This window comes from Nicotiana attenuata, chromosome 6, assembly GCF_001879085.1.
Source record: "Nicotiana attenuata strain UT chromosome 6, NIATTr2, whole genome shotgun sequence".
Taxonomy (NCBI): domain Eukaryota; kingdom Viridiplantae; phylum Streptophyta; class Magnoliopsida; order Solanales; family Solanaceae; genus Nicotiana; species Nicotiana attenuata.
In genome coordinates, this window is record NC_031994.1 from 58,333,338 (window position 1) to 58,348,689 (window position 15,352).

Sequence of the window (15,352 nt, forward strand, 5' to 3'; positions counted from 1 at the left end):
TACCAGCGGACTTTGTGATTTTGGATTGTGAGGTCGGCTATGAGGTCCCGATCATATTAGGGAGACCTTTCCTTGCAACGGGGAAGGCATTGGTTGATGTTGAAGCGGGTGAGCTCACTTTCCGAGTGGGTGATGAAAAGGTTATCTTTAACGTGTGCAAGTCTATGAAGCAACCCAATAGCACCGAGGTGTGCTCATTTGTAGACCTTGTCACAGCTGTGATTGTGTATGACACCAGTGCTATGATCAAAGTGGAGGATCCCCTTGAGGCCGTGCTACTAAAGCTTGATGACAATGATGATGCAAGCAGAGTGGAGTGTGTCAATGCCTTACATGGGATGGGCTCTTATTCCTATGAGCCATGAAAATTGTCTTTGGATCTTGAAAATCGGCAAACTCCACCAACCAAACCATCGATTGAGGAGCAACCAGTGTTGGAGTTGGAGCCACTACCTTCACACCTCAGCCTCGCATTTTGCATGCACAAGATTATTCTGGAGGATGATGCAAAGCCCTCCCTAGTACATCAAAGGAGGCTCAATGAAACAATGCATGAAGTGGTGAAGAAAGAAGTGATCAAGTGGCCAGATGCAGGCGTGGTGTATCCAATCTCCGATAGCTCATGGATTTCTCCGGTGCAATGTGTGCCGAAGAAGGGTGGAAGGACTGAGGTGACAAATGTCAACAATGAACTTACTCCCACTCGGACCATTACCAGGTGGAGGGTTTGCATGGATTACCGGAAGCTGAATAAAGTGACCCACAAGGATCATTTCTCATTGCCATTCCTCAATCAAATGCTCGATATTATCTTGGGAAGTTTGATGACAGCCATGTGGTGGCTGTTGTTCATTTCAAATGATTGAAGGGTAATCCGCGTGGCGCTTCTTGGGAGGCAACCCATGTGTTTTTCTTTTTGTTTTCTTTGATTTTCTTTGTAGTATAGGATTGATTTTTGGGCTAACTGGTTGTGAGATGTTGCAGGGTTATGTTGATGCAGTGTAAGGCTTGATGGAAAAATATACAGGTCTCTGAAGTTTCCAGTATGGCCGCAGTCCATTCTGTGCGGCCGCACTGGTGTGGGTAAGATTAGGCTTCTCTGAAGTTTTTCACCGCGGCCGCACTACATTTTATGCGGACCGTGGTGGACCTCTGCGGCCGCAGTCTGTTTTGTGCTGACCACAGAGGTTGCCTTCTCAAATTTGTTCTAAACAAACCAGTGCGGACCACGGTCCATTTTGTGCGGTCCGCACTGGTAGGTGAGGCTGGGCCCCAGGGGCTTCTCTATAAATAGACCCAAGGGTCTCCTTTTACCCTTTTCAAAAACTTGAAACTCGGAGAGCCTTAAACACTGTTCACCCTTCTACTTTGATCTTAACTGCTTATTTGCATTGCTTTGCTTCATTTCATCTCTACAACTGGTACATTAATCTTCCTTTTAACTTTTTAATTTTGTCCTTTACATTTAATTTTCGTTTTCTTTGGGCTTACTTTCTTCTCCTCTCATATTTCTTCCTTTGTTAGATTAGGTTAGTTTAAAGATTGGATCCATATGTTCGTTGTTAGTTAAATGTATTGGGTAATTAAGTAGGGACCTTAATTAGGTAACAACTTGAACTTAAAAGCAAAATTTAGGAACCCTAACTCAGTGCCAAGTCTGGGAACCCTCTGCGGACCGCGGTCGTGTTTGTGCGGTCCGCGATACCCTAGTGCGGTCCGCATTACCACTTTTGCGGACCGCGGTGTTGAACTTCTGAAAGGTGACTCTTACCCAGTGCGGCCGCACTACATTTTGTGCGGTCCGCACTGGCCCAGTGCGGCCGCAGTTTTTTTTGTGCGGTCCGCACTGGTGAGATTCAGAGAGCTTGTTTTTGGAACCCTATACCTGTGCGGTCCGCGGTGGCCTCAGTGCGGCCACACTACCATTTTGTGCGGTCCGCACTAGGCACTTTCTGCAACTGTCTGCAACACTGTGAATCTGTATGCAATTTGTTCTGGTGCAATAACTTGAACTGCATTGATTAATACTAACAAGCTATTTGAATTGTGTTTGCAGACAATGGTGAGAAAAGGCTCAAAACAACCAGGAAAAGGAGAACCCTCCCGGGGAGGGAAGAAAAAGATGGTAAAACTCACTCCCCAAGCTCGGGAGAACATAAAAAAGACCAGAAAGATAATCAAAGCTGCAGACAGAGCTGCTTCACATTCCTCGGGGAGTGAGTATCAACCATCAAGGGAAATATCTTCAGACTGGGTGCCAGAATATGTTGAAGACTGGCCGGAGAGATTCAGACTAAGAGATACCCCTCCACCATCACCCACTGCCCAAGCACCAGNATCTCGGAACAATGCTAAAAATCAGGACACGAAGTAGTAAATCATAGCCTAACATGCTTCACAGAGTACAAATAGCACAGTTAAAGCAAATAAGCAGGTAAGTCAGCTAAACATGAGTCTCTAAGCTAACACAGGTACAAACTTACAATTAAAAGGAACAAGTAAACAAGAAATCTCAATTTAAATACTTCAAGTAGAAACGGATTTACAACAATTAGCTCAAGTACGCGCTCGTCACCTCACGTACGGGGCATTCAATTATTCAAGATCATATCCTAAGGGAAAAGATCCCCCACACAAGGTTAGACAAGCCACTTACCTCGAACCGGCTCAATATCAACTAGAAATCACACTCTTGCCACGAGTATCCGACTCCAAATGGCTCAAATCTATTCAATTCAATTACATATTGTAAGTAACATCGCAAACACCTGGTGTTTGCTAATAAATTCAAAGCTACGGCGTAAAATTAGGTAAAATGACCAAAATGCCCTCCAAGCCTACGCCCCGGAATCAAATAATTTTCACATTTTCATAACCCTCGTACTCTCACGAGTCTAACCATATAAAAATCTCCCAAATCGGAGGTCAAATGCCCCCTCAAAATCCAATAGATTGGTCTATGAACTTTTACCCAATTTTCATTCAAAATCCGAAATTTAAAGGTGAAATCATGATTAGATTAGTGGGTATTAAGCATAAGAGAGTAGAGAATCGTTACCCAATCGTTGCTCTTGAAAACCCCTCGAAATTTCTCCCAAATCCGAGCTCTCTAGCTTGAGTTTTGTTAAAAATGGCTAACCCTCGTTTTTGAAATGTTAAATACTGTCCAGACACTCAATGCATCGCGAACGCGGAGATTAGATCGCGTTCGCGGAGAAGAAAGATGGAAGATGTCAGATATGCTCTTCGCGATCTCGAGGAGTAGGATGCGAACGCGAAGGCCTGGGATTTTTAAAGCTACGCGAACGCGTGGCCTGTAACACGATTAAGGAAAAATGCTGAGGTCCAGAAATTGTTCTACGCGAACGCGTGCAAGGGTTCTCTAACGCGAAGAACTGACTGGCATAGGTACGCGAACGCGGTGAAGTTTATGCGAACGCGATGAAGAAACTGGCCTCCCTCCAAGATTACACTATGCGAACGCGAGAGGGAGGCCGCGATCGCGAAGTGGAAAAGTCTGCAACAGCTGATTTCAATTTTCTGCAATATTTTCCAACTCCAAAGTGCTCCGTTGAGCACCCGGAACACACCCGAGGCCCCCGGGACCTCAACCAAACCTACGGACATATCCCATAACATCATTCAAACTTGTACCAATCCTTAAACCACCTAAAACAACGCCGGAAACACGAATTAATCAAGGATTCAAGCCTAAGAACTTCAAATTCCAACCAAACACGCTTTCGATCAAAAACCTACCCGAACGTCGTCCGAATGACCTGAAATTTTGCACACACATCCCAAATGACATGACAGAACTACTGCAACTTCCGAAATTCTAATTTGACCCTCGGATCAAAAACTCACTATCGGACCGGAAACTTCAAAAATTCAAACTTCGGCATTTCAAGCCTAAATGAGCTACGAGCCTCCAAAATACATTTTGAACATGCTCCCAACCCCGAAATCACCTAACGGAGCTAACGGAACCATCGGATTTCCATTCCGAGGTCGTCTTCATACTGTTCTGATTACAGACCATTTTTCAACTCTTAAGGTCTCATTTAGGGACTAAGTGTCCCAAAACTCTCCAAAACTCAACACCGAACATCCCGGCAAACCAAAATAGCAGAAATGAACTTAGGGGAAACAGTTAATGGGGGATCGGAGCGTAATTTCCGAAAACGACCGGCCGGGTCGTTACATCCTCCTACACTTAAACATTCGTTCGTCCTCGAACGAGCATAGAGAACATACCTGAAGTAGTGAAGAGATGAGGGTACTGGCTGCCATATCCTGCTCGGTCTCCCAAGTCGCCTCCTCGGCCGGCTGACCCCGCCACTGAACCTTCACTGAAGCGATGTTCTTTGACCTCAACTTCCTGACCTGACTGTCCAAAATAGCCACTGGCTCCTCAATATAGGATAGATCCTTGTCCAGCTGGACTGAACTGAAATCCAACACATGCGACAGATCCCCGTGATATCTCCGGAGCATCGAAACATGAAATACCGGATGAACTCCGGCCAAACTGGGAGGTAAGGCAAGCTCATAGGGAACCTCCCCAACTCGCCTCAAGATCTCAAAAGGGCCAATAAACCTCGGACTCAACTTTCCTTTCTTCCCAAACCGCATGACGCCCTTCATAGGCGAGACCCGAAGCAGAACCCGCTCACCAACCATATATGAAACATCACGGACCTTCCTGTCCGCATAACTCTTCTGCCTGGACTGGGCTGTACGGAGTTTATCCTGAATCACCTTAACCTTCTCCAATGCATCCTGAACCATCTCTGTGCCCAATAGTCTGGCCTCGCCCGGCTCAAACCAACCCACCGGAGATCTGCACCTCCTACCATATAAAGCCTCATACGGCGCCATCTGAATGCTGGACTGGTAGCTGTTATTGTAAGCAAATTCCGCCAGTGGCAAGAAATGATCCCAAGATCCTCCGAACTCAATCACACACGCACGGAGCATATCCTCAAGAATCTGGATAGTGCGCTCGGACTGTCCGTCCGTCTGGGGGTGAAATGCTGTGCTCAACTCCACCCGAGTGCCTAACTCCTGCTGCACGGCTCTCCAGAATCGCGATGTAAACTGAGTACCTCTGTCTGAAATGATAGAAACTAGAATACCATGCAAACGGACGATCTCCCTGATATAAATCTCCGCCAACCGCTCCGATGAATAAGTGGTACACACAGGAATGAAATGAGCGGACTTGGTCAGCCGGTCCACAATAACCCAAATGGAATCAAACTTCTTCAGGGTCCGTGGAAGTCCAGATACAAAATCCATGGTGATGCGCTCCCATTTCCACTCCGGAATCTCTATCTGCTGGAGCAACCCACCCGGGACTGGTGCTCATACTTTACCTGCTGGCAGTTGAGGCATTTAGACACATAACAACTATATCCTTCTTCATCCGCCTCCACCAGTAGTGCTGCCTCAGGTCCTGATACATCTTCGCGGCACCCGGATGGATGGAATACCGCGAACTATGGGCCTCTGCTAGAATCATCTCTCGAAGACCATCAACATTGGGCACACAAATCCGGCCCTGCATTCTCAATACTCCATCATCTCCAATGGTCACATCTCTGGCATCCCCACGCTGGACCCTATCCTGAAGGACAAGCAAATGAGGGTCATTATACTGCCACTCCCTGATACGGTCAAATAGGGAAGACTGGGATACCACACAGGCTAGAACCCGACTGGGCTCCGAAAGATCCAATCTCACGAACTGGTTGGCTAAGGCCTGAACATCCATCGCCATAGGCCTCTCTGAAGCTGGTAAATATGCCAAACTCCGCAAACACTCCGCCCGGCGACTCCAGGCATCCGCCACCATATTGGCCTTGCCCGGGTGATATAGGATAGTGATGTCATAATCCTTCAGCAGCTCTAACCACCTCCTCTGACGCATATTGAGATCCTTTTGCTTGAGCAAGTGCTGCAAACTCCGATGATCAGTATAGATCTCGCAAGGCACTCCATATAAATAATGACGCCAGATCTTCAAGGCATGAACAATGGCAGCTAACTCAAGGTCGTGGACAGGGTAATTCTTTTCATGTACCTTCAACTATCTGGACGCGTAGGCAATCACCCTACCGTCCTGCATCAACACTGCTCCAAGGCCAACTCTCGAGGCGTCACAATAGACAGTATAAGACCCCGAACCGGTAGGCAACATCAAAATAGGGGCTGTAGTCAAAGCTGTCTTGAGCTTCTGAAAGCTCGCCTCACACTCCTCTGTCTACTGAAATGGGGCACCCTTCTGGGTCAACCTGTCATAGGGGCANATGCATTACTACATCCTTTACCCAAAATAGCTTGTTGTATTTTAAATATTGAGTAATTATTTTAAATATTTCTATGCATGAAAATTAATTTTTATAATCTGTTAATTATTTTATAAATTATTTTTATCAATTATTTGGGTATTTAACAAATAGCCTTTTCATTTTAGACCTAACCTCTTTTAATACCAGCCCAAACCCTTTAATATTAGCCCAAGTCCTTAAATATACCAGCCCAAACCCCTTAAGCCCAATTTGTATACACCCGACCCAATAACCCCGTTTAATCGTGGGCGTTGATCCTTTTGATTAACGGTCCACATTAAATTTACCATAGTAATTCACCTAACCCTAACCCCCCTCTTCATTTCTTTTCAACCACCGTCACCCGTTTCCCTCACCCTTCCAGTTCTCTCTCAACTCACCCTAACCCTAATCACTGTCATCGGCGAAGACCTCCCTTCTATGGTGTTTCCGTGCCTTCTCCGACCACCACTGGTCTCCTATACTCCCTGGCACATTGATTTCATGAGTCAGAAGAAGAATCACGTGGAAGATTCAACCTTGTTCTGGCCTAAAAGTTGTTTACTGGCCTGTCTCAGGCCACTTTCGTTTATGGGTATGGATTTCCTCTTGCTTTTAAGTATGAATCCCTGGGTTTTTTGACCGACTCTCTTCATCTCAGTTATTTTCTGAAAACCCTAGTTTCACTAGTGTTCGATTTTTCTCAGATCTTTATAGATCTAAGGTGATTCGAGTATTATTAGGTGTTTTCCTCTAAAAATCTCTTGTTTAATTAGCTGCTTCGATTTTTAGTCACTCTTTCTAAACTAGGGTTCTTCCCAGAATTCTTCAAAAGATTTTCTACTTTTAATGTTTAATCTGTTCATCTCTTTACGTATTTGGTTAATCTTTGTATGTATGCTCGAACCCTAGATGTTTCTAATGGTTACACTGATTTCTTCTATTATGTTAATTTCTGTGAATCAGTTGCACTCAGTGATTCTATTTAGGGATTCAAATGTTTTCCCTGTTAAATCCAGTACTCTTTGGGATTTTTGCCCTAATTGATCTTTACTAATGATTCGAACCAGCTTTTCTTATTAAATCCGGTATTTCTGTGAGGTTTTACTTAATTGATTTCTATTTAGGGAACTTGAATAACTCTTTCCTATAAAATCTGTATTCTTTGAAGATTTTACTGATTGATTCCTATTAAATGTCCTGTTAGAATCAGTGTGTGCTGAAATTTTATTTGTTTATGTATTTGTGACCTTAATTGATCATACTTTCCTTAATTAGTTATCAGTATGGTTTTGGGATTTCTACTGAATCCCTACATGGAATGTTTTTGAGTCCTTACCTTAATTGGACCCCCTGTTGTGACCGTTGATTGATTGCCCCCAATTAAGGGGTCTATTCCGGACTCCTCTATGGGAATTGATTCTGCGACTGATTAATTGCTCCTAATTGATTGAACTGTGATTCTTTTACCTTATTTTGATTCACCCTTTAAGTGCTATATAAACTCTCTTATTTTTTACCTCTAGAGCGGAACACACAGTTTAGAATACACACACATACATTCAAACTCTCTCTTCTTTCTTTGTTACTTGTGCTAACAGTTGGTATAGCCGGCTGAAAGCCAAGGCTAGATAGTGGAATTGCACCTGTTTTTACATTCTGCACTTTGCTCCCTAACTGGTATGTCTCTAAGTTAATTTTGAAACTCAATGTGTTCCATTCCTGCACTAGTGTAATTGGTTATGTATCCAATTTGTTTCCATGTTTACTGCTTTAGTCAGCATGTCTAAATTCTGCCTTCTTTTGCTAAATGTGCAGCCAGCATGTCTAAGTCTCGCTTGATTATTTGGTACTCTACCAGCATGTTTATTCAGCCTCTGTTTACTCTCTTTAATTGGTGTAATCATGTTGATGATTTAGTTGTCTGGTGTACCTGGTTGATCCTAATGAGTATACATTTTTTTTTTCAACATGACTATGTACTAATTGCTTCTTATCATGACTAGCTTGTTAAGTCACTGAGTCAACAGGCTTCTAAGTATTTTGTGAATTTGTTTTTTATATACTTCCCCCTTCACGTATCCCTGATATGAACTCTATATGTCCCAACTCCCTTCACCCTTGTGCGTAAACTGTCTGTTAAATGGTTGCGATTCTATGTGTTCTGAGTCTGTGTTGATTGTATCTTTGCTCTTCTCAGAACTGATTTCAAAACTGCTTTCCTCTCTTAATATTCTTAAACCTTTTATGAAAATCTTTCCATTCTTGAAGGTTATCCCTATACTATTTTACTAAGTCTTTCAAAAACATGTTAAGCACTCTTACCCTACTCTTAGACTATTAAGTTCTGCCCCTCTGGTGTGTGTGCTGCTTAGGGATCCTTGAGATCTCTTTGAACTCTAGCACACCAGGGCTGGCCCTTCCACTGCATATAACAAATCCCTACTTGAGAAAGGTCTTGGTGTGAGCACTGCCCGGGATCCCTAAGGTCCTTAGGGAACTCTGACACACTATTTGCTGTGAGGTCTTTGGCTTCTGAGACTGTATCGAAGGCTTGGCATCCCCAAGTTTACTTTGGGCCTGATCTAGGCTCCCTTTTGTGTAGTTTCATTTACTTATGCAATTCTTTTGATCCTGGTCTGTAATAATTTTCTTTGTAAGCAGATATTGGGATAAATAATAAAAAGGGAAGGGTTCCTATATGATTTTTTTGGGAAAACCGGGTAGAAATCATGCTTTTAGGTTTATATATGTTGTTCTGCAGTAGAAAACATGCTTTTAGGTTTATAAATGTTGATCTACAGTAGAAATCATGCACTAAGGTTTATATATATGGATTTCCTGCCTTGGGTTTATATTATGATAGAAATCATGCTTTAGGTGTATATGCTATGTTACCCGCACTAGAAACATGTCATAGGTCTATGTTATTTGCATTAGAAATCCCGCCTTAGGATGCTCACGTTTATTACTTTGGCACATTAGAAAACATGTTATAAGCTCATCAGTTCTTTCCTGATTCTGCATAAGTTGCTACCACCTGGAAATCCCGTCATTGAGTCATAACTATAACTGCTCAATAAAATGACCATCTCTCTGTGCATGAGAAATCCCGCCTTAGGAATCTGTTTGCATTTTCTCTAATCCATGTCTACTTTGCTTAAATGAATAACTGTCTATTAAAAAAAGGGGTTCTAAAATAGTCCAACATGTAGATATCATGCTCTAGTATAAACCTGCATGAAATCAGTAATGTAACATCAATCGCCTAGATCAGCATGCCTATAGGACTAGATAATTTCAAGTTGTTTTAACTAGTTCTCAGAATTATGCCTAGGCAAGCCTTAGGTAATTAATGGTCTTATAATTGTGAAATTATCTTTTGTTTATGTGTGAAACTGTCAAGTTTTAACAGGCTTCAAAATCAGTAGGCAAACTGATTAGGATTCCGCCACTTCGCCTTAAAAGAAAAACTGCATATTCTGTGTTTGTGATGTTCATCTAGATATCATGTTCTAGGGCCTTCTGAATTTCTTTAAAATTAGTTGTTTGAGACGTGCTACGTATTTGTTTATGTGTGGAGGTAAATATGAGCCCCTAATTGCTTCTCTTTTGATAGTCCTATATGTTCTTTATTGTCGCTTAGATTTTACCTTTTAAATACCTAGGAGTGTCTAGAACTGCCTAAGTATAGAGTTCTAAACACCTCCGGGACCACAAGGAAGGGACGGGTAAAGCACGCCTAGAGTTCGTTAATTAAACTCGCTTATATAACCACTAAGGGGAGGGTAATGGGTAGTAATAGGATATTATGACCTGTGCGCTAATTCCACGCGTAACCCCTCGCGTTGAGGAAGGCTTACCGGGCATTGTACAGATGTGATCCTATAGGCTAACCAACTTAGGACTTCCCTTCCCTAAGTATGTGTGCTTAGATTGTCTAAACTCTTTAAATTTACATATGCGTGCTTGGACCGTCTAAACTTCCTTGATTATATATGTGTGTTTTAGACTGCATAAACTACCCTTATTTGCATATGTGTGCTTAGACTGCTTACCTGTTAAATGACTAATTCACATAACTAAGTTCGGCCGGGACCCACCGTTGTGGACCGCGAGGGGTGCCTAACACCTTCCCCTGAAGGTTATTCGAGCCCTTGCCCTAATCTCTGGTAATGCAAACTGGTTACATGAGTTAATTGCTCTAGGTGACCTAACGCACCTTAATCCGCTAGGTGGCGACTCTTCAAATACTCAATTCCCGAAAGGAAACGAGTTGTTCCCAACGAATGTCGAAACCTGGACTCCGCGAAAGGAAAAAGGGGGCGCGACTGCATGACGACTCTGCTGGGGATATTTTAGACTCTTACTATAACGAACATGTTTTTGTGAATTAGTCTTAAGTATGCTTGATCCCGTGCACCCTCCTCCTTATTTGGATTTAACTGCTTATTTTCAAGCATTTATGATTTCCTTTATTTCCTGAAACTGACTTGTCTCCTTGTTTTCTTGTTGTAACTGTCTTTCAATTATTTTAATACTGCATTTATCATTTTTTTACGTGCAAGTACTTGACAACATGCTATTTATTGTTGCATAAATCATGCTCAGCATCATATTCCACTCGTGCGTAATCAATCCTATAGCAACGCTTGATGAGTGTTTGTGCTCTTCTTATTTGTCACCCTTTAAATTCGAAAAAGCGTATTTGCGGTAAAACTAGTCGAGCAGTGGTACGTTCGATGGTTCCATGCCTTTCCCCCTCAAGTTGTCGACTTGAGGGTCCCAGTCTAGACCTTTATAGCAACCTTACTCTGATTAATCGTACATGCATCATGGTCAAACCTATCTGGGTTAATATGTTGTCCACATAATAACCCTTTAAGACAAGCCTCACCCAAAAGTCCATCGAGTTTTCCATAATCCCAACGGACGCAATCACGATTGTGTGCATTAATTTGGAGTAATAAGTACCAATATGCTAATCATTGTTGTATAAATAGACGAATCTGGAGGGGGAAAGGGCCTAACCACCTTTTGTTTTGCAGAAAATGAGGCACGACGTCCCCAGATTTGCTATGATCAGTAGCATGCCTTCACTTTTGCTAGATTGGAGGAGGGATCTTCCTTCAAGTGACCAAAATCACGCGAAACGAGTCTTAGGAAATTTTCCTTCTCTATTGGATCTTTAGCCAAACAAGATGTTGATCGAGGTTGCCACTATGTTTTGGGACAAGGAAAGGGCCGTGTTCCGCTTTGGGGACATAGATCCTCTTCTAGAAGAAATAGGAGGATTTGCCAGGTTGCCTTGGGATAGCCCTGGCTTATTAGCACCTGAAAATCGTACCATTAGAGGATTCCTTAAGATGATGGGGTTGAAGAAAAATGATGACTTGGAGTGCTTGAAAAACTCCTATAAACCTTTCAACTTCCTTTATGAAAGATACAGTCATAGTAGCTCTTACCGTATTTTTGATGATGAGTTCTCAATCACCTCCTTGGGCTGGGTTCATCGTAGGGTCTTCGTGTTCATTGTGTGTTTCTTGGGTATGCTGGTATTCCCGATCCAAGGGGATAGAATCCATACTAGGCTGGTCATGGTGGCAAAAACTTTGATGGACGGGATCGAGGGGAAGACATATACCATTGTCCCTATGATCATTGCATATATGTACCGGGCTTTGGTACGCTGTCAGAAGGGGTTCAGATTCTTTGAGGGTTGCAATTTGCTATTACAGGTTTGGTTGTTAGAGCATCTCCAAAGGGGTCAATACCATCAGGAGTTTTCACGAAGGCTGTGGAATGACCATATAGCTTTCCATCACCCTAAGAGACTGACTTACATTCCGGACATGTTTTCTCAACCTAAGGATGCCGTAGGATGGGTACAGTTTTTTAACAAGTTAACTGAGGACCAGGTTCAGTGGATGTTCGAGTGGTTCCCCACCGACGAGTTCATCATCAGATCCAGAGACGTTCCACACTTGGTGTTGATTGGGTTAAGGGGGATATACCCTTATGCTCCCCTCAAGGTTATGAGATAGGCAGGCAGGAGACAGGTTATACCACGAGTCGCTAAGATGAGTCACTTTATAGCTGATTTTCAGGGTGACACCATCACATATAAGAATGAAGCACAACATATGTGGACTTTGAAGATTATTGTGGAAAAGGATACTATCGAGCCGGACCGATATCATACGTGTCACTCATACTTCTACCCCTCATGGCTGGATGATAACATAGCAGGAATCTTCGAGCCAAGGGTTGATCCAGGGAACAGGGTCATAGACGAAGTTACGGAAGCAGAGGTGAAATACAACAAATTAAGCAAAAGAGTTCGCGAGTCTGAAGCGGAGCATATGGAGCAGCATAAAACCAACATGGAAATGATTAATGAGTGGAAAGAGAGGGCTGTTAAATCCAGCGAAAGGATGGAATATCTGGAGTACAGTTTGCTGGAATTGGAGGGGAAGATAAGAAGAGAGTCACCGACTGCCAGAATGCTGAGGGAAACGAAGGAGGGCATTTGGCAAGGGCATTCTTACTACTGAACCTGCGCGAGCTGGGAAAGCTGATCAAAAATAACATCCGGTCCGGAGAGGGTCCTTCTGGGACCAAGTAGATTAGGTTTACCTGCTTTTCTTTTAAAAGTAATAAGGCCAAGTGCCATTAGTAACATTATTTAGTGTCGTTTTGGGTCGTTTATTTTTACATTAATGAAATGAGGCAATTATTGGCACCGAATTTCTCCAAATCTATTTGACGCTAGGCCTACCTCGGGCACAACGAGGCTCCAAAATTAGGACACGAATTTACATTCCCACAATATGTGATTAAATACTACAAACATTTCAGAACCATAACTAACTTGGCTGCCTTTTATTTTTCTTTCTTTTTGATTATTCCCATTCCCCAAAAAGGTTGGTTCGTGCATACTGGCATCATCATCTTATCACACAAAATCCAGGGGTCCTCCACCTTTTCCTCCTCCCAGTCCGCCAAAAGGCAAGGGAAAAGCAAAAATGGATTATTTGAATGGCACCAGAAAGGAAAACAACACACAGGTTGAACATGCAGAAACTTCTGATGGTCGGGGTACTCAGGCCCCAAATGAAGCAGTTTCACGACTCGAACAAAAAATACTGGAACTCCAGGATGAGCTTGAGCATGTTCGGAATGTGGCAAACCTATCCTTCTCACTTAGCGTTCTAGACATCAGTCATCCAAACACTCAGAACCCCGCACCACCTCAAAACAAACACAACAAGCGCCCACAAAATCCACCCGTACCTCACAATTATACAACTCCACCACAAAATCAAACTATCCCACCAAAATACCCGCCAAACACCTACCATACTCCACAAAATACTCCACCAGTCATTCCCGAACCCCAGAATTCCACCAATGATCACCACTATACTCGGATTCCAGGTCACCAAAACAACCCTATATATGTGGAAACCCTACCTCACTCCACTCAACCCATCTCCTATGCACCAAAATCTGTTGTGAAGGACATGCTCATTAAGAACCTGGCCGAGGAGCTCAAGAAGTTGACCAACCGGATTCAAGGCGTAGAAGGAGGCAAAGGGATAGAAGGTCTGAACTATGAATACCTATGCATACAGTCGGACGTAGAACTGTCAGAGGGTTACAAACCTCCCAAGTTCAAGATATTTGACAGTACAGGAGATCCCAGGGTTCATCTAAGGACCTATTGTGACAGGGGTCGAAAAAGATAAAAAGATCTGGATGAAGCTTTTTATGAGGAGTCTTAAGGGAGATGCCTTGTCCTGGTACATCAGCCAGGATCCTAAGAAATGGTCCAACTAGGTGAGTATGGCATCTGATTTCGTAGACCGATTCAGATTCAACATAGAGAATGCACCAGATGTCTTCTACATTCAGAACCTCAAGAAGAAGCCCACCGAAACTTTCCGCGAGTATGCTACTCGTTGGAGGTCAGAAGCGGCCAAAGTCAGGCCAACATTGGACGAGGAACAGATGAACAAGTTCTTCGTTAGAGCATAGGATCCGCAGTACTATGAAAGGTTGATGGTTAATGAAAACCATAAGTTCTCTAATATCATTAAACTTGGTGAATGGATCGAAGAAGTCATCAAGAGCGGATGGTAACAAACTTTGAGGCATTGCAGGCCACTAATAAAGCACTGCAATCAGGGGGTATATCTAAGAAGAAGGACGTGGGAGAAGTGATGGTCGCCCAAAGACCCAAAACACGTATACCGAACCTCTCCACTTGCATATCAAGCACCTCCACCTACACATCAAGCACCTCCACCCACATATCAAGCACCTCCACCCACCTATTAATCGTTACCTCCACATCAACCCTTGTCCCCCAGATATTCCCAACCAGCCACCGCCTATCACACCTATAATTCCCAACCATCTCATTTTCAGTCACCTCCAACTCGCAAAAATTACCCAAGGCCCCGACCTAACTTTGATCACAAACCACCCAGACAATACACCAGTATTGCTGAACCCATCGACCAGCTGTATGAAAAGTTAAAGGCTGCTGGTTACGTCACTCCTACTCCCGCTGTGGCAGTGGAGAACCCATCTCAATGGGTCAACCTAAACAAAACTTATGCATACCATTCGGGCATAAAAGGGCACACCATTGACGAATGCCGCACGTTGAAGGACAAAATCCAGACTTTGATTGACAACAAGATCATCCAAATAAAGGAGGCCACGCCTAATATCCGCAATAACCCCCTCCCAGATCATAGGGGTGAGGGTGTCAATGTGATAGAGATGGATGAAGAATGGGATCCGGAGGGATAAATCGGACTTATCAAAGAGAGTGACGACCCTATGAAACCCGCAGTCACTCTCAACCCCATTATAGTGCAGGTATAACCACCAGTGGAGGTCGAGGTAACTGTATCAATCCCATTTGAAGTTGAGATAGCACCCCCTACAGTTGCACCTATTCTATTTGAGGTGAAAGTAACCACACCATTTACAGTGACACTATCAACCAC